The sequence below is a fragment of the Lissotriton vulgaris genome, chromosome 4_1, assembly GCF_964263255.1.
Source record: "Lissotriton vulgaris chromosome 4_1, aLisVul1.2, whole genome shotgun sequence".
NCBI classification, from domain to species: Eukaryota; Metazoa; Chordata; class Amphibia; order Caudata; family Salamandridae; genus Lissotriton; species Lissotriton vulgaris.
In genome coordinates this window covers 1,204,565,840-1,204,587,022 of record NC_141691.1, presented here as the reverse complement: position 1 = coordinate 1,204,587,022, position 21,183 = coordinate 1,204,565,840, and the positions used below count along the sequence as shown (strand labels likewise).

At 44.2% G+C, this 21,183-nt stretch overlaps 1 protein-coding gene across 1 annotated transcript in view; it reads left to right on the top strand.

Annotated features, from left to right (window-relative positions):
* The window catches only part of LOC147723041 (molybdenum cofactor sulfurase-like), a 1,924,377-nt gene that overhangs the window by 49,843 nt on the left and 1,853,351 nt on the right, over nucleotides 1–21,183 (top strand). The gene's annotated exons all lie outside the window — the stretch shown is intronic.

Sequence of the window (21,183 nt, the reverse complement as noted above, 5' to 3'; positions counted from 1 at the left end):
CATTGTGTCGATTACTAGAAATGTAAAGGAGGTGGCTGATAAATTCAACAGATGTAGGCTAACTATTGATAGTTGGGTGAGCAAACACGGTTCAAAGCTGAACTCTCAAAAAACTGAGCTTCTTTTTGGGTCAGGATGTTGACTTTTGGAATCATTCATAGCAGCCTCAGACCCTCGGTTCTCTTCCTATGCTAGTTACCTAAGCGAGGAATTTAGGTGTCATTTTTTATGCCAAACAGTCATTGAGCCGTAGATAAGCAAATTGTTTTAAAAATCAGTGATGATCTCCTTAGTTTAAGCAAGGACTTACTACTCTAATGACCTGTACATTAGCATCAAACAGAGATCACTAATTACGCCACAGATGTTGCTAAACTCAGCTTGTCACCTACTGAAAAAAATTCCAAAGTTCTAGTCTGTAGCATATGCTCTGGTGGAGCTTCATGGGCTTTAAGACCTTGTGTCTGGCACACAACGCTTTACATGGTTTAGGTCCAAAGTAACTTAAAAGGATGTTCAGATGATACTCTCCTAAGAGACTGCTACGGTCAGCCACCTTAGGATCAGTGATTGTTTACTGAATTAAGAAAGTGGCATGGGTTGGTCGTAGTATTGTCAATTCCAATCTCTGGAACATCCTGCCTCAGCATTTTATAAGTCAGACTCATTTTCTCTGCTTTCGGAAGCATTTAAATACTTGGTTATTTTCCCTTTCCTTATAGTGTGATTTCTCTTACTGTTCGGTTATTGAGGGTTGAGGTATAATTATACTAGCGCAAATATGCTTTAGAGCAATCGTGCTTTAGAAGTTTCTAAATCAAATCAATCAGATCACAAAGTAATAGGCTTTCTATGCTAATTATTCCCAACCATTTGCTTTTGAACTTGTTCCCTGTTTCAGAGTTCAAGAGCGGGGAGCGTGGGTGTTCACTATTGGTTGTTCAGCACTGGTTGAATGGCACACTGCAAAACATATGAATTTGTATTCATGGTCCAGGAGGTTGGGTAAGGTTGTGTGCATTCCTCAGTGTTTCCCATTGATCAGGCACATGAGTAAGAACTGCTCATGCAACCCTGGCTCTACCAAAAATGTAGTTAGCCTGACTCCCATGGCTAATACTTATGTTCTGTTTAAAGGGACGCCCCTAGTCTTCTGAGAATACGTTGTGCATCCCCAACAGAAAAGCAGTGCAAGGCATTCAGAGCAGAGATTGGAGCTCTCAAGGTTTTCTGTACTGCTCTAAAGATATTTTGGTAAAAATGTTGATTTTAATTAAAAAATATCTATCTATCTATCTATCTAGCTATCAATCTATCATATATATATATATATATATATATATATATATATATATATATATATATATATATATATATATATATATATATATATATATATATATATATATATATTCATTTAAAACCTTTAAAGCATTTTACCTATGCATAAATGGCCCTTTGCAGCAGCCTTAGGATTAAAAATGGTAAATTATTTGACTGTCTCGACTGCATGTTTTTATTATTATGGATTTATGCAGACCTAAATGCCTCTGATATAAATATCTGATTGTTAGCCGTCAACACATCCTGAGCAACTTGGTGGATCCCTTATGTGGCCTCTTTTACGGAAGATTTGGAGGTGTTGGTTTCCTTGATCTCGTCTTTACTATATGGCACTTTATTATCAGCAGATGTATTATATCATACATTTTGCATTGTGATCTGCATTTATCTTGTTTTAAATTCTTATCGTGTATTCTTTTATGGTTAGTTTGAGCCGAAATAAAGTTGACTCACTGACTGACTGTCCCAGCCAGTGTGCCAACAACGTCACCTAAACATCAGCTGTTGCCCAACAACACCTATCATGAGGGATTCAGATGACTATACCTATGATGACACTTGCTTTGCTTGCTTTCGTGTTCCACACAGACTTTTCCCCCATATATATTCCAAATATTTATATTATTGTGTATTTAGATTGTATTGGAGAGGCCTTTAAGTTGGGGTACTTAACTGGGTTTCTGTAAAATATTTTTTACTGCATAGATATTAGTACTTTCACCTACTCGGGGTTTTATACAACTGTGAGGTGATGTAAAAATAAATACCTGTGCATAAAGATCAGACAGAGAAAAATAGGGGCAGACAAAAGAAAAGATATAAGCAGGGCCGGTCCTAGGATTCATGGCGCCCTGGGCAGAATAGGAACATGCATTAATATATCATATAATTTGAATAAGATTTAACTTCACTGGAAGTGACATCATAGGAAGTAATTTCAATTGGCCATTAAATATATTGATATTGATTTTGTTTATAGAGTGTGCCAATGTCCAGTGGCGTCTTGGCGCTGGCTTCTGCAGCTGTAACAGTAAATGAAGCTAATTGGGCAACATAGTTGAAAAAAGCCAGGTTTTAAGATGTTTTCTATAACAGATCAAATTTGACTGAGTTTAAAAAATGCAAAGGGTTTTTGTGTGAAAGTTTGCAAGTAAGGAGATAAAGCTTCTGCCACCCTAGGATGCTTTGTTTATTTTAGGTGTTTGCACTGTTCTCAAGGGGGCTGATCGAAGAGCTCCCCTAGGTGTGTACCATATGAATTTTCTCTTAAGGTACTCAGGACCTTTGTTGTGCTCAGTACACAGTGCCTTGAAGCTACTCCCTTCTAATGGGAAGCTAGTGTAGCTCCAACAATACTTGTGAGACAGATTTGAACTTTAGAATTCTTATTAAAAGACGAGCTGCTGCTTTTTGTAAAATTTGCAGTTCATTCAGAGATTACAGATTATATGACATTGTTGATGCCGCTTTGCAAGAAGCTAGTTACTTAGTTTGGATGGAAATAAAATGGTTAAAAATATAATTAATAATACTTATAAAATGCGAACATATATTTTACATCTCTATTAGGTAGAAATACATTAAAGGATTTAAAATTAGTTATTGTTCTATTGAATGGGATAAATGAAAATTATATGCTAATCAGGAATCCTGGCACTAAGAGAGCTCCATGGGAGAGATATAGACTTTACTAATGTGGAGAAAGGACAGTTTATGTGTTTTTGCAAAACATTTAAGATACACCTTAGTTCAAGAGGGAGAGAGTTCCACTCTTGCTCATCTAGAAAGGAGAAGGATTCTGGAATTAACGTAAGGAGTGTTGTACTAAGAGAGAACCTTTTTTTATTAAGTGCACCTCCTGTGTTGCAGTATTTCCTGTTTCTGAGTTTGAAAATAATGTATATTTTCTGCAAAACAGTGAGAGCCCTTGGTATAAAGCAGACATATATTAACTTGATTGAACTATTTTAGACTGACAATGTCTACACTTGAGTAGGAACACATCCCAAGGGGGGGAAATGCTCAATTGCAAAGAAAAGTCTCTGGAACAATAACTTTTTTTATAAGTAGCTTATTTCCACACATTTGCCACTTCAAAAATATGTTTTATTAATATCCTATTCAAACTAGTGACCTGCTGACCATTTCAATTAAGGCATAAATAGTTGCAAAAATATTTTTCACCTGATTTAGCAGTAATGTTTACAATAAGACCCACATGCAAATGGCGCATGCTCCTGTTTTGTCCACTAGAAGAGAGGAGACAACACAGGCACAGTACACATGGGGTTGTAATGGTGTACTAAAAAAAGGAGCATAGAGAGCAGAATGTTATGCACTAGAGAACAATACACAATAAAGAGAGGTGATTAAAGGGGACGAATGTTGCAGAAAGGAAAGTGTGTTGATTGAAAGGGTAAAATGGAGCATATGGGAAAGTATGGATTATAGAAGGGAAAAGCCAAGAGTGCAGCTCTTACATGACAATGAGGCACAAGAAGGTGGTGCACACTGGTAAGAATGGGTCACATGTGTGACCTCTAGACCTACTATCGTCTGCCATTTTTCAAAGTATTCTTGAGGAGGGTGAAACCCCAAAACCAGTAGGAAGGATGAGGCGTGCCTGGCACACAATAAATTATTGAAAGTTTCATTAGGAACCTCTGTATTTTAAAGTTCACCAGTTTCCCTGTCTCCTACCATTTTGTGTGGATTCTGCCCCTCTTGCATCTTTGTCTTTTGAGTGTAATGCCCTTTACCTCATCTCTTCATCTCTCTTCACCAGCCTTTTCACATTCATTATGCCCATTACATCCTTCTCTCCTCTTCTCTGTCTCCCTTTCTGCCAGCCTAGGGCTGAAAAAACTGAGTGGGTCTCTAAAAGGGGTGTGGTCTTTGTAATTAAATATGTAGCTTAAACACATAAATTACATTTCTGTGATTCCCATAGTGTTCAATCTGACTGGTACTTTGTTGCCTCTCTGGGCTTTCCGTGATTCAATCAAGAAATATAGCACAACTGACATTCACCTAAAAACTGGCAGGAGTTTTGATTTTGTCAATGGTTGTTAGCTGTTTAGGATAAATGAGTAACAACAATAAATCAACTTTCACCTTGTCACTGTTTTGACCAATGAGTACCTCCTTCACACAGATTTGCACAGAATCACAACTGCAACTGGAATAGAGTACTGTTGCTATGTGTTCTCTGCAGAGAGGACATGTATTGAATGATCATGTATTCTGAACACCTTTTTGACCCCCAGGAAGACAAAGTGAGAAAGTTGTACTGCCCTCAGCCTCAACTCCAAAGCTCTCAATTGTAGCCTGTTATAAACACCTGGAGGCACCATACAACAGTAATATGCTGTGAAACAAAATACAGAAACACACATCCTGGAAATACCTAGAATTCTTAAGGAATACAAGATCAAGTGAAGCACGTGAACTACAAACCGGAACTAATTTGCTGCCATGTATTACCCTAACATGCATTGTCAGAAAGGGACAGGAAATAGGTATCACAAAAATCAACAGTAAGCTCATATGACCATAAAGCAGTCCCATAAACAGCCAAAAAGAAACTACATACTGACCTGACAGATTAAATCGGCAGACAACCTGATTGCCCTGTAAGCCAGTCAGACCCTGCAAACGTGTCATACCTTCATCGTGCAGAACTAGACCAGTTTTTTTTCCAGGTCAAGTAAGGACATGAGAATAGGACCAGATAGGGGGCACGTTTCAATGTCCGTTCTGATTTACTACTGGGTCTAAGACACTCAAAGCCCTGCTCCAGCCACTCGTATATGCTGTGTCTGCTCCTCTGCCTGTATCCATTGTCTCGCTGCCATTCTCGCACCTATCTGCTCCCCCACCCCATCTCACTTTATTCTGTTTCTTACCCTTTTTCCTCACCTCTATGCTTCTTTTCCAAGTTTCCTTCTTCCTAGGTGAGCAGTTTTCAAGTGACAGGACGTAATTCTATCCTTTGTTGTGCGCCCTGCAGGATATCCTGCTTTTCATTCATACAGGGGCAGGGCGCCGCGCACATAAGGGCACTTTAAGTACCTGTCTTATCTCAGCAATCATCATGCAGATGCAGCGATTAGGCCCAGAGAGAGGGACCAGCAGGGGCAATTGATAAAAAAAAAACACATTTAAACTCTTAGGGGGGAACCTGGGCCTCAAGACTCTGAAGTCTTTAAAGGTGTGAGGCCCCACTGCTGCCGAGCAGACGCAGGACCTTGGGCAGCTGCCCATGCCTAGCACCGACCCTAGATATAAGGGCTTAGTGCAAAGACGATAAAACATGCAGGATATCAAGAGATGAACCAGTCAGATGATTCGAATTGGGGAAGAGGCGAAGAAAAATACACATTTCACATTTTTGACTGATGCTTAATTTAATGAAAACAAAATTGATGGAGTGTGAAAACTCAATTTTTCCAAGCAAAATCAGTTACTGCTGCCCTTCTAGCTCTGGCTTGCAGTGACACGGCTTGTTTTGTTATAGACGGTAAAGTGTTTGTGACCACGTAATATAAGGCCTAAAATACCCTCTGCCATATGGAGTTCCATGACCTTATAAGTTACGCGTGCGCAAGGGGTGCTCCATCCCATTTTTCAGTTCTACATATCAAGACTTGTTCTGCATTGATACTATATTGATATGTACTGCCAGCATTTGTATTAAGATAGGTTGTGAAGATAGGGGGTTACTTTAAGTGATCTTGGCGTTGAAGCATGCCCTCTTGGCGGGGGGAGAGCAGGCTTTAGTTATTTGAAATGTATATTAACACAAGAAGTAGCCTACTTATGATATATACACTTTTATAGTATTAACATTTCCAACGAGACACTTCAGTTAATTGAACACTTGTGTACGCATTTATATATTTTATTTAATCTCATTTTGCAGATTATTGCTGTCCTGAAGAACGCACGCAATGCTGGGATTGTCTATACTAATTGCAGGGCACTTTCTGACATCTTTGAATGGATTAAACAGGATGCCCTTGGTACCATCCGTTGAGTGCAAATTAACATTTGTTAATCTGTCAAGGGCAGGATCAGTGAAATTGACTAACTCAGTAGATTCACTTACAGTTGGAAATGAAACTTGCCCTGTGGCAGCAGACTGACTGCTGAGTGACTCGACAGGGCTTGCTGCAATTAGGCACTGCCCAGCCAAGTAATAATTGTTCTAACCTTTGACATTTCTGACTAGAAATTCTGCAGTTGTACTTCTGTGAGCCTTGGAGAACAGCCTGCCTTGGGCAAATGATCCATAACGCCAACGACAGCAGGGACTTCACTGTGCCCAGTCTGAGAAAGATGTTCTCGCTCAATAACGCACTCAATACTGTGTCTTTTCTCCTGTTGCTAGATCCTTATACAAAGCATTGGAAAATTGAATTGGTGTGTCGGCTGTAAGGTGTTTGGGTTCTTAGTTGTAATTGCCGTATGTTGTTATGTGAAATGCAAATATGCAACCACATATAAGATCCATACAAGCACATGCAAACTGGTGGGTGCATACATGAATATGCGGATTGATGGCCGTGCCTTTATTTGTAAAGACCAATAAACGTTTGGGTGATTTGGAACGCATAAAGTGGTTTGTGGTTGTTTAGATGAATGGGCGCAGTTGCTTAGATTGAAAAATGGATGGATAGAAATGTGGGTGGGTGGATGAATGTTTAGTTGTAGGTTTATCGATTAATGCCTGGAGAAGGGTGTGTGATATGATGAGGATGGATGATGGACACTTTCGCATGGGTCAATTAATACATAGGTGTGGGTCATGTGTGTGAAGTGGTGCATGAATGTATGTAGATGTAAGGATACATAGATCATTACGTAGGAAGAAAAGTGTGAATAGAATGCTTACAGGACAAATGACTGCAGGTAAATAGAGAGGAGCTTAGGTAAGGATAAAAGTTGCGTGGATGTGGTTGCACACATCAACGACAGAGTGCAATGGTATGCTAGCAGACAAGAAGCACTTTATGAACCATACATCCGAATATGCCAAGGCACTGTGCCTGACAAACATAATCTTACCACATGACTCTCTGCACCCTCCCACTGAAGCAATCCAAACCTTATGCACTATGGACTTACTGCTGAGACTACCAGCTGTGCTCTGGGCACCTACACGGCTCTACTGGTTCCCAGATTATAAACAAAATTCTATAAATTAAATAGTGGAGCTGACAAGACTCCATCCTATACATTTAAAAAGGATGATCATTATGAACTTGTTCTCTTCAGATATGTAGTGAACCTTTTTACAAATAACATGCCTCTACTCTAAGCTGTCTGCAACACATGAGTTCAGCTACTTCCAGAAAGTGGCGAACCCTCTTTGTCCTCCACCTGGCATTGTAGCACATCTGCCCCAGACGTCTTTTACTTTGTAAGGATTCACAAAAGCAACAAGTAATTGAATGTTTTGCACAAATATATTTAGTTGGCAAGGGGCCATTAACTTGAGTACTATATGTATGATATAATTAATGTTTTTTTGGAGCATCATTTATGATAGCTGATAGGCCTTGTTGCTTCAGTTCAGTAGTGCGGTCCAGGAGTATGGGAGATGACATTTTTCTTACTTTGTAAAACAAACGTTTAGTGACAAGGGTGTTATTGGACAAGTTTGAGGTACAGGTGCAATATGAATTGAAATGAAGAGATAAGTGAACCAACCAGTCATTTGAAATGAGGGAGGAGCATTTTATGAAGTCTAGATCATGAAGATGAGACTTAGTATTTTGCCTTGGAAGTCTGTAGGTTGGGAGGAATGATGGTGTAAGCTTTGGAGTAAAGCTAGGTCATGGTTTGAAATGAAGCTGGAGACTTCAGGATGCTGAGTGTTGACTGACTTGGCATAAAGAGGTATGCACAATAGAATGTGGAAATTAGACTTGGCCTGGGAACCGCTCTTCCCCTCCACGCAGCTCCGCCTGGCCGTCCCTTCCTCTGAGCCAGAAGAGCAGGGTTCGAGACCGCTCTCAATCCGTTCTCCGTGCCTGCCCTGCTTTCTTCTGCATGGTGTAAGTTTTAGCCTTGCATCGGTGTAATCTTGGTTTATTTTATTTGTGTTGGCTTAGTTTCGTCAGTTTTTCCCTCATTTTCTTCTTTGCTCTCTCTTGATTCCCCTTGTTCGCAGGCCCCGCCTACCTCCCGCTCGCCGATTCCAGCCCTTCCCGCCTCCCAGTTGAACCTTCCCTCCCCCTCCCCTACTTAATTCAGGCCGCTGCGTGACAGCGCTGCTGGGGTGCCAAAGGCAAGCTTGTCTGTGCCTGTCCGTGACCCGTCCATCGGCAGGAACCCTGGACCTCTGCACCGCCACCGCTACAGATCAGCAGTACTCCACAAACTCAACCCAGGCCGCAAAAAGAACTGCAAGCTAGCTTCGCTGACTGACACCCACGGACCTTACAGCTGCCACTGCTGCTGTGAAACCTACAGCACCGCCAGGAACATAGACCCAGCACAACCCGACCGCAAGAACACAACCAAACCGAAGACCCTGCAATGCATCCTCCTCAACGTCCGATCCCCCTGCAAACACACCACCGAAATCTGGGACCTCCTCGACAGCACCACCACGGACGTAGCGTTCTTCACTGAAACCTGGACCAACACAGCCTCAGGACAGGACATCTCCATCGCCATTCCCCAAGGGTACAAGACCTCCAGAAAGGACTACCACACTCCCTGGGAGGAGGAATGACCATCGTCTACAAATCCACCCTCCGCCTAAGCACACTCCCCAACAAGCCCACAGACATGATGGAACATCTACACTTCAAGATACAGACCAACCCTACCACCACCCACCAAGGAACCCTCATCTACTGACCCCCTGGACTCACGGACCGATCACCAACTCCATCACAGACATCATCTCCCTGCATGCCATTGCATCCACCAACTACACCCTGCTGGGAGACCTCAACTTCCACATCGACAACCAACTGGACCCAACACTGCATCCCTCCTGGACAACCTCCACAACACTGACTGAGCCCACATACACAGCAGGACACACTCTTGACCCCCTCTTCACTACAGGAAGCTCCATCACCTTCAGCCCCACCACCCAACTCTCATTGACTGACCACCGATGCGCCCACTCACCTCCAGAACACCCCTCATACACAAACACCAGCACCTGCTCCCACGAAGAAACTGGACCAGAATCGCTGACAACCAGCTTACCTCTTTACTCAGCAACTCCACCCCAACCATCGCAGAAAACGACCACCCCAACACACCAGCCCTCACCCTGCACAGATGGATCTCCGACAGCGCCAACACCAAAGCCCCCCTCAAGAAAAACAACACCACCCACTGCAAGAAACCCAGATGGTTCCTCCATCGAACTTCGAGAATCCAGACGCACCTGCCGCCCCCTCGAAAAGGCAGGGAGGTACACCAAATCCACAGAAACTCACAACAACTTCAAAGCCGCTACCAACGCCCACCACCAACTTATCAGAAAAACAAGAAAAAGCGGTTGAAGACAGAATGTCCACACCCGCACACAACAGCAAAGAACTCTTCAACATAATCAGGGAGTTCACCCAACCCACCAGCGAGTCGACTGACATCCCTGCCTCATAAGACCTCTGCAAAAAACTCAGCACCTTCTTTCACCACAAAATCAAGAGCATCTACAACTTCGACGAAGACAACCAACACACTAAACACCCACCAACCACCTGACACCCTAAAGCCAACGATTGACAGCTGAACAGCCCTCACCACCGAAGACAGACTGAAGACAATGAAGTCAATCCACTCCGAGGCCCCCATGGAGCCCTGCCCCCACCACATCTTCAACAGAGCCGCCAACACCATCACACCCATGCTCCGCCACACCATCAACCACTCTCTGGAGACCGCATTGTTCCCCAACGACTGGAAACACGCCATGGTCAACCCCCTCCCGAAGAAACTCTCGGCAGACCCCACCGACCTAAAAAATTACAGACCTATTTCCCTGCTCCTGTTCCCTGCGAAAGTTATTGAGAAAGTCATCAACAGCCAACTCACCACATTCATCGAAGAGCACAACATCCTCGACTCCTCCCAATCCGGCTTCAGGAAAAAACACAGTACGGAAACCGCCCTCCTCGCTGCAACAGACGACATCCGCACCCTACTGGACAAAGGAGAAACAGTAGCCCTCATACTCCTCGACCTCTCATCGGCATTCAACACAGTCTCCCACTGCACCCTATTACGCAGCCTTCATGACACAGGGATCCAGGATAGGGGCCCTCGACTGGATCAGCTCCTTCCTCTCCGGCAGGACGCAGTGGGTCAGTCTCCCCCTTTCCTTCCGGACCCTAGGTCAACCACCTGCGAAGTCCCTCAGGGGTCGTCCCTCAGGGATCCTCCCTCAGCCTGACACTCAACGTCTACATGGCTCCGCTCGCCCCCATCGTCAAAACCTACAGACTCAACATTGTGTCATACCCAGACGACACCCAACTCATAATCTCCCTATCCAACGTACCCAACACCGCCAGACATAACTTTCGAGAAGGCATGGAAGCCATCGCCAAATGGATGAAAAAAATCTGCCTACAACTTAACACCAACAAGTCAGAATTACTCATCATGGGCCCTAACCCAATGCCTGGAATGACACCTGGTGCCCCCCACCCTCGGAAACCCACCCATCCCCACGTACAACGCACTCAACCTGGGAATCATCCTGGACTCCGAGCTCAAAATAAACCACCAGATCAACTTAGTCTCGTCCTCCTGCTTCCACACCCTCCGCCTCCTACATAAGACCTTCAAATGGATCCATCTTGAACACAGAAAGACAGTCACTCACACCCTGGTCACCAGCGGACTCGACTATGGCAACGCACTCCACGCTGGAATAAACAAAAACCTCACCGCAAGCTACAGAACATCCAAAATGCTGCCGCAAGACTGGTCCTCAACCTGCTAAAACATTGCCACATCTCCCAGCACTTGCGCACACTCCTATGGCTCCCCATTGAGGCAAGAGTCACATTCAAGATGCTCACCCAGGCACACAAGGCCCTCCATGACACCGGACTAGCATACCTTAACAGCCGACTCAAATTCCAAGCACCCCAAAGGACCCTACGATCATCCCAGCTCTCCTAAGCCTTGGTCACATGCACCAGAAAAACCAGATCTGGAGGCCGTTCCTTCTCCTTCCTTGCGGCCAAGGCCTGGAACACCCTTCCGCTCCATCTCAGACATCTTCGTAAGAGACCTGAAGACATGGCTCTTCGATGGGCCCCCTCCTTGATGGACCGGAAACTGCCCCCCCAACCCTAGTGCCTTGAGACCCTTATCGGTGAGTAGTTGCGCTTAACAAACACTTCATTGATTGATTGATTGATTGATAGTGTGTAGGACGGTTGGAATGGAAAAGCACTCTGCATGGTAATAGATGTGTACCCCTGCCCTGATTGCCTAATTGTGCTTTTGTCTGGATCCCTAATGCTGATTTTTGTTCTCATAGGCAAACGTGGATTTATGCTTGCGCACCATGAAATAGACCTGTCTCACAGATTATGGTCTTATTGGCCCAGGAGGGGTATACACCAAAGTGCTACCCTATGGTGGTGGAAGGCTTCCACCTTCAACAAAGAGTTTAAAAGCACGACATTGGTGGTGGCAGCATATAGTGTGGTGATCAGCTCCTTTTACCCTGTGTCACTGGAGTGAGTACTAAAGGCTCACTCACCTTTTTAAAGTTCTGTCTGGTAAATGTAAAGTGCTGTGCAGTGCTGGAGCAGTGACCTTGCACTGGGTGTACATATGCCTGGAAAAGGTACAGTATAAGTATATAGTGGAGCGGTGTGGCTCACTGGTTTGAGTCGGCAGACCCGGAAGCAGAGAACGGCCCGGGACCAGGGTTCAATTCCCGACGCGGCAGGGTCGTGGACCAGGGTCAGCGGACTCGATAATTCACGCCTTGGTGCCTACTCTAACCAGGGCTCACACTCGGCAACTCTGGGTATTAGCTTGCCTCATCTCTACAACGGCCCCCCACATTTGCCGGGGATGCCTGGATTCACCTTGGAGATACCCAGTAGGGACCATCTCACAAGGATAGCCAGGACGGGTTCCCCAGCGGTCTACAGTGCCACGACGCCTCAGGGCAGCAGTGCGCTTTACAAGACACATTACATTACATTATAATGATGGAGCAGTGCTGTGCAAAGTATTTATTGTTAGTGCATGTACTGAATGTATGTATGCCTTCAAGGAATACACTACAGTAGACATATGGGGCTGTACAGTGCATGCACAATGAAAGGATGTGATGGGTCTATGTGTGCTTGTGAGAAGTCTGGTATATGAAGGGTGAAGGTTTGTGCAGTGTGCACTTGTGAGTGTGTGCTGGTAGTGTGTGTGTCTGCAAATAGCACACCATTGTAAAAGACAATGAAGCTAGACTACTGAACAGTATACATTAATTGAATTTGTTTGCTTGTATGTATATGTGTTTGTGGTGATACAATAAATGGAGTAACAGTGCTGGATAGTATGTATGCTGTTTATGTACACTTAGTGCAAGCGTACATGCAATAGTACATTACAAGGTAGAGCATGAGTTCTAGTAATAGTGCATTACAAGGTAGCCCATGACCATGACTTCACCAGGCAGGACACGAGGAGCAGAGGAATCCCCCCCAGATATATTTGTATATTGCTGCATTCCTGGGATTCAGTTGGAACACACTGGAGGAAGAGAGAAATACATCCCCCTTTACACTTCAAAGTGGTGCTCTTTGATTCAGTGATAGGTCACAAGGAAGGGGGGTGGACACATCTCAAGAAGGAGATAGGACTGATAAGAGAATCATGAAGAATGAGACTGGGACCCAGGATTAATCAATTGATGTAGATATCACTCTTACTGACATCCAGATGTGAACTCTAGTCACCCCATTGGCTTGTGTTGTGAGACTATCCTCTTCAGTGTCTCTCCTGTTGTGACAGTCAGCCTTCAGGAGGAACGAATAGAAAGAAAAGTGTGTACTTCAAAAGAAGCAAACCCCCAACATAAAACTTCAAAGACTCAGACTCTAAATCACATGTGGTGTCTGAAAATGGACAATAAGAAAGGGAGATTGAAACTCCAAAACTTGTCATCTATTGATCAGCCAGACTGGCTGTGTGAGAAGGAGAAGCTCTGAAAACCTTCTGCCTGTGACCAGGCCTGCAGTGCCAAGGCGGGTTAATCTCCATGCTGGGTGAGGGGACATCACACAGGGTAACAAAGACCGTCGGCCCTGGAGCCTAGACCACCAGAGTGTGCCCTCTGAGGAAGAAGAAAGCATTGGCCGGAGCGAGGTCCATTGGGTAGCCCTACCGAGAGGACTCCCTATGCAAGGTGGGAGGATATTGATTTGCACTGATCGGGTCATTGCCAGTATGCATGATGGATTTGTCAACCCTTGTATGCCATGAGAGGGCTGCCATGGACTGAGCCGTGCATCAAGTGCTTTGCAGGGAGCACAAAGCCAGTTCTGCATTATTGAGGGGACCCCGTATGCCAGAGGGGGCCACCATTGAAGAAATTGTCTGACCAGATTGCCAGGACTTGTGAACACATTAGTAGCGACTCCGTGTACTAGGAGTAGCTGTCATGGTGTGGGCTTTTGACCAGAGGAGTATGCTTTGTGTCCAGATGTACCGCAGCAGCCCTGTATGGCAGGTGGGGCTGCCGGTATTAAGTTGCCAAAGAGTTCATGGCATTGCCTGAGACAAGAGTAAGGCTGTGACCAGTAGGACGAGCCCTGTGCATAGCAATATGTCCCTGACTAAACCCAAAGGACCTTGGAGGATGCTAAGTGAAAAGTCTCGCCGTCGCTAGGCTCCGGTCGGGAGTAGGAAGGCTAACAACAATGCCAAACAGTGTCCCCCTCCCCACCTCTGTGGGAATGCCTGAATTACCACTTCTATGCAGGCTGAGAGAATCTCCAATCACTTGAGAATGCTGCCAGTGCCTCTCAGTAGAGTGTGTGCACCAGCCAGATGCTAGCTGCTTGAACTGCGAGCAGCCCAACTTCACTGAACAGGATCAGAGCTTGCGAGGGCCCGCAGTCGAGGCTCCTGCTGCCACTCTGAATGTTTACATGCTGCAGGAGTGGGTAAGACTTGTATCAGGCCTATTTGGCCACAGGAGACCGGTGCTCAAAGTGCTGCAGCACATTAACCCCTATCAACTAATTCCAAAGGATCAAAGTAAACTCTTGAGTACGGCCTACTTGTAAGCATTCCCTGGATGCACCCACCAGTGAATGGGGAATAACCATGACCACATTACCAGGAAGAGGGTGGGATAGAGATTTGCCCTGCAAACTCTAGCGCCCCGACCTCATGGGAATTGTGTTGTTACTTACAAATGAAGAAAATAACAAAAGGGGGGAGAGAGAGATATATAGTATGGATTCGTTCTCCCTAATCAAGTATGTACAAACAATAGGAATCCACCTTAATATGGGGAGTGTTCCCTACAGTGGTGGGGAGCACTCAGTGCTTGTGAAATACCCCTCACACACCAAAAGGACCCTTGGTGTCATGCTTCATCATTGGGGTCTTCGCACCCCTCTACGGGATGCGGCGTGCTACTACCTACGACTACGCGGGAGCACTTACTTAAAGGGCTATGTGTGGTGCATGTGAGGTTTATTTTACATGTGTGTGAGTGGTGAGGTTATACAGTGAGTGATGGTTAAAAAGGACCTGGCTCGTGGGGTAGAATTTTTTTTAATGAGCCCCCGGGCTGGTATTTTTAAAAACAGGTACAAATGGAGGTGTTCAAGCAGTACTATGTGCATCACCTCCTGTGTGTGTCAACATGTTTTCGAGTCGGAACTCCTTCAGGACGGGGTACACAAATCCCCACCTTACTCACGTGTTTCTACTAAAAGTTCTGTTTTGTTTAACAAAAGGGAAATGTAGTGCAGGCTATAATGTACCTACAGTTTTCGTGGCGAATGGTTTCTGCTATTTGCAAAACCTGTAAAGGAAGAGGACAAAAAATATTTTATGGTAATCCGCCCCTTAATATTTGCGAAGTACAGTGACCTGTAGAAAAAAATATATATATATATATTATTATATATAGTGTGGGCTGCGATCACTAGACACATGATGTCATTCTACTCGTGATATCGTGCCCTGTGAAAAAAGGACAAAACGAGGACAAAACACACAAACATGTAACATCAAGAACATGCTCTAAAAGTTAAATTACTGTTCATCCTGTGGCATATTGATAGCAGGGGGAATGCACAGTCAAAAAAGCCTACTTGTTTTTTCAATCATGGGTGCCTCATGAGCCTCTACACATAGGGGACTGTCGTGCCGGTTCGCTACCTGCAAATGATGTAGAGTTTCAGGGTTTGTTCTACTTACAGGTTTTAGCACGATGACCTTTGTTCAATGCAGGATTCCATACTCAGGATTTTTTGGAGAGAATAGCTCCTTCCTGCCCCATACGCGGCTCCGCTGCGAGTGCGGTGACTGCGGGGGCCTTCCCTTTTTATAGGTTGTAGCCTTGTTAGTTAGGTGCCAATTTTCGTTGATTGACACGTATATGCCAATGTTTGGGGTGTCCGGATTTGCTGCTGATCAGCTGTGCCGTTCGTGTCAGCCCGTGAGCTTTCCTGGGCTATTGCGCATCCGTTCAGTTGGACCGTTTTCAAAGCTATTGCGTACACGCTTAGTTGGAACGCTTCTTGTTCATGCGCATGCGTGTTGGAAGGGCACTTTCGGTTGTTTGGTTTTAACGGTACTGATGCATGATAAAGAGAAATGAATGAATAAAAATATTACTATTAATTGGGCATTGTCAAAGCACCATAAAGTGTTGGTGCAGTGTGCTGATGCATGATAAAGGGAGATCAATGAATCCAAATAAAAAGGCATTGTCAAAAACACTTTAAGTTGTTGGTGCAGTGTATGTAGCCCCATCGTCAGAAGGTCAAAGTTATGGGTATGGTTGCACCTGCTATGCGAGTGGAACCTATCTTCCTTGCTGCGCATGTGCGTCTGGAGAACGCATTGGACCACTCAATTAGAGTGACACGGAATCAAGGAAAACTAATAAGGCATTGTCAAAACACTATATACCCATAACATTCACCTCTGAGTATGTGGTTATATCCCCTGCACCAACACCTTATAGTGTTTTGACAATGCCTTATTAGTTTTCATTGATTCAGTGCCACTCTGAGTGGTCCAATGCGTTCTCCAGACGCACATGCGCAGCGTCTTACATCCGCCTGCCTCGCATCATTGCCACCAGCAGCTTCACTTCGATCCGCTCCGCCCCCTGCTGCACGCGCTTTCCATCCGCCTGCTTCGCGCGTCCACATCAAAGCCATCTGTTGCTTCCCCAGCGTGCTTGGCCTCACTTCTCTCCCCCCCCTCTCCCCTCCCCCTCTTAATTACATCCATGCTGTTCACACTTCTTCACGGCCGCGAGGCCGTGCTTCATAGGGATCCGCTCCCCCGCCCCTAAAAGCTTGCTCCCTGCGAGATTTTGTTGTTCATCTCTTCCCGCTTATCGCTTAATAGAAAGGGAATTTTTCTGCTTTAAACGTGTACTTCCGGTCAGTTTGTCAAGGTTTGAAGGGCAACAGGGGATGTAACTTTACTGAGTAAGTGGCAGTCTGTTGCAACTTTTACCGTCTACTTAAAAAGTTCATGTTTTTAAATCGGTAAACAATTCTCCCCAACATCAGCTGACATTGGAAGGCATCCAAAAGGAAAGTGCTCTTTAAATAATGCATATAAAAGTCTCCCTTATTTATTAATGAAATAGTTTTTTCACCAATGTGCCCGTGCTCTACTGTAAGCAAGAGTACACTTTTAATTTGTAATAATGGAATTTATTTTAATTGAGTATGCACGGAGCTGGCCCCCAAAGGCAATGCTTGTTGATTTCGCAGCAGTGAAGTGACTTGACGCTGGCAAAACACCCAAGGCCTCCATTTCAATTCAAACTGCCTCGCCGGGCCTCGTTCAAACATTGATGCAAAAACGTAGCTCAAAAACTTTTTTCTACGAAACTTTATTCCCACATGTTACTTAAGGCATTTTATTTCTTTCGGAATTTGTTGTTGGAAAAAAGTGATATGTTAGGGCATTGCAAACTGTATTTGCAGTTGTGTTTTTCAAGCTTAGTTCCTACATTTTCCGTGTTTTGCGTTGTTTTCGCCCACCTCCTGAAAAGGTATGGTAAATGTAAGCGCAAAATCCGAGCCAGCGCAATTTGCCAGCTGTTCTTAATAGAAACTACCCCACGAGTGCTCGCAAACTTCTTGCAATAGGTCAAAAAGCAAGGCCTGGATGTAAATGACGGCCGCACTCATGCAAGTCCCGGTTTCCTTACTTGACCAAACTGTGTGATCCTCGTCAATTGTTCTATTTCGCTTCGCCTTTGCAAAACTGAATTTGCAGTGTATGTCCTGACGTGCACCTGTGGCCTGAAATATTTAGGCAATTGCAAAAACAGATCTTTGGACTGGGGTGAGTGTGTGACATTGATCCACATTCGGTCCATCACCTGTTGTTTTTGCATATTCCGCCCTAAGTGCGCTGGGGATGCCCAGACGTGGGTCCCAGGCACTCCACACCACTGGAGTCAAGCTAGCCGGGCTGATGAGAGGTGTTACCTCGAAACCGGTCCGGTCCTCGGATGCTTGATTCCATTCTGGGAAGGACATGGCTTTTGTAGTTCGGACTGGACTGTTCCCATGGGGCACAGGGTCAGAGCTGATTTGCATATCGCCATTGTCTAACCCAGGGTGGTGTGGAGTGCAAAAAAACGATGGACTTGGGCCCAGATCTTTGGACTGGGGTGAGTGTGTGACATTGATCCACATTCGGTCCATCACCTGTTGTTTCTGAAATATTTAGGCAGCACAAAATTACAGGTGCACGTCAGGATTTTGCAACACCATAGAGCTATCTTGCACAATGACCAGGCATATCCAGTAGCACGTCATTTCAAAAAGAAACACAATAATGAAGGTGTCTGCCTAACCTATTATGTGGTAGGATCTATTGCCAAACCACGTAGGGGAGGTAATAGAGAGCAAAAACTACAGCAACTTAAGTCCACTATGATTTTAGAATTCAACAGTAAATGGACGAATGGTCTCAACAACACTGAGGACATGCATAACTTCTTATGAGTTTTTTGTCCCAGTTGTGCCAGAAGCAATAAGTTTAGGTTTTCCACGTTCCTCTGTCTGTCTTCACAAGTTTCCGATATAAACCACAGTCTTGTCTTATAATAATAGGTAGTCAGGATCCCTGTTACCTAGTATTTCATACACAACATATATAAGGTGTTTTTTACATTGGTTATTCATCTCAATTACGGGTTGATACGAGTTTGTCAGGTAGTCAGGTTCCCTTTTACCTGACATATGCATTGTTGCTGCTACAGTCTCTTGTAAATATTATGAAATCTTGATCCTCTCTTTTTTCACATATATGGTGCTCACCATTTTTATGATATGATGAATTACTGTTTTTTAAGAAGATGTGTTATTTATGTGGTTTTAACAATGGATTTAGGCCATGACCAATTTTTCTTGTTAATCATATTTATACATATTGATACCGATATATTTATCAATTCAATTCAAAAGTGCTTTATTCGAGTGTTTACTCATAAAAGCAAACATACACAAAATATTGTCAGTATTAAAATAGAATTAAATTTACAATCAGACACATTTACAAAGCACTACTACATACATACAATACATTTGGTTAGAACAAAGTCACGCAGTATTTACAAAAGATTTAAAAAGAATTCATAAGAGGTTTGATTTATACATTAAAAAAGTATATACAATTTTAAAGAGCGAGCGGTGTCAATTTCATTGAAACATGTTTTACATACAGAGAATAGTCAAATAACTAGCAGTCTCTGAATATCCACCAAGTTCATTATTATTCTAAAAACTAAAGGAGGTTTTATATAAAAAAAAACAGATTTTACAGGCAGAGAATAGTTAAATAACTAGCAGTCTCTGCCTGATCACCCAGAGAATAGTTAATTGACTAGTAGTCTCTGACGGATCGCCGATGCCCAGCCAGTATATTTAGCTTTCGCTATTAATATCCATATTAATGGGCTTGTACATGTGATGTGCAGAGCAACGGAACTGCAAGTTGTACCAAGGTTCCTACACATAGGTGCTAGCCAAGCACGTCTAGGGACACAATATGCTTTACAAGAGAACAGAAAATGTCCAAGAGTTTCCTTCCCCGTTCCACAGGCTGAACAGATGTCACTCCCCCCTGGGCCCCATTTGGCTGTCAATGATCTTATGGGGAGGGCTCCAGCTCTCAGTTGGAATAGGAGCTTCCTGTTGCCCGGTTTTGAAATAATATCCCAGTACGACTCCAAAACCGGGTACAGTTTTACCTCAAGGAATCCAGCGGACATAGACCCATTACTCAAATTACTCAAACTCTTATTAGCAACATGTTCCCAAAATATAATTTTTAAGTCAGACTTGGTAGGGAATGATGCACCTGTTGGATCTAGCCATATAGAACTTAACCCAAGCTCGAACAGTATTGCCTTCAGTGAATTGAGCCAACTAATTCTATGAAAACAGTCCGCCTTTATGACATCAATAAAACCTTCAGCATAATGCGCATGCTTGGGGGTAGTCCAAAGTCTTTGCCAATATAGGATTGGACGTAGTCTGGCTAGATCCTTGATTTGCTTCCTACCAAGCTCATATCTTAAAGGCAGGAGAGGAGTGCTTTTCGGGGTACCAGTAAGTAATCTTAAGAATTTATTCTCCGACCCCTGTAAAGAGTTCAAATTTTCAAAGCCCCATATCTCCGCACCATAAATTGCCGACCCTATAGCCTTCGCTTCATAAACCAGTAAAGCTGGCTTAACAGGTTTGGTCAAAGATTTCCTATGTTCCATATTGATGGCACCCGACAATTGCTTATGTCGCAGAGTGGCAATATTTATATGCTGGCTCCATCTATTATTATCTGCGATGAGAATTCCTAGGTATGTGAATGAGTTTACCACCTCAAGAGGCCGCCCACTCATGATGATGTTAGACTTACAGCTACGATGTGGTTTAAAAGCCATGAGTTTGGTTTTAGTGGCGTTCACCTCTAACCCATGCTCCCCACAGAAATTCTCAAAAATACACAGAGCACGCTGTAAACCACTAGGCGTTTTCGACATAATAAGCGTATCGTCCGCAAACATTAATATAGGGATTTTTAACCCTGAGAGAGATGGAGCGTCTACAGGGGCTGTTACCATACGGGGGACAACGCCATTTATGTACAGAGTGAACAAGGTTGGGGCCATTGAACACCCCTGTCGAACCCCCCTTTCAACTGGAAATTCATCTGTGACCATGTCATGCCCTCCCCACTGTATTTTGGCAAAAGTGAGCTCGTGTAATCGCATTACCAAGGTCAGTAATTCCTCAGGGGCCCCCAAACTCTGTAGAACTTGCCACAATTTTGCCCGTGGGACCAGGTCGAAGGCAGCCCTCAAATCAACAAATGCTGCATAAAGGCTGCCTCCTCCCAGCACCACAGTCTTCCACTGAAGCAGTTGGAAACGGAACACTTGGTCAACCGTGCTAGTTGCCCTTCGAAATCCTGCTTGGTACGGTGATAGGATGTTGTTGTCCTCTGCCCAATCTAGGAGCCTATTTACCACCACACGGCTGACTATATTTTGTACAGTGTCGATAAGGCTTATTGGCCTATAATTACCCGGCTGTGCACGGTCTCCCATTTTAAACACAG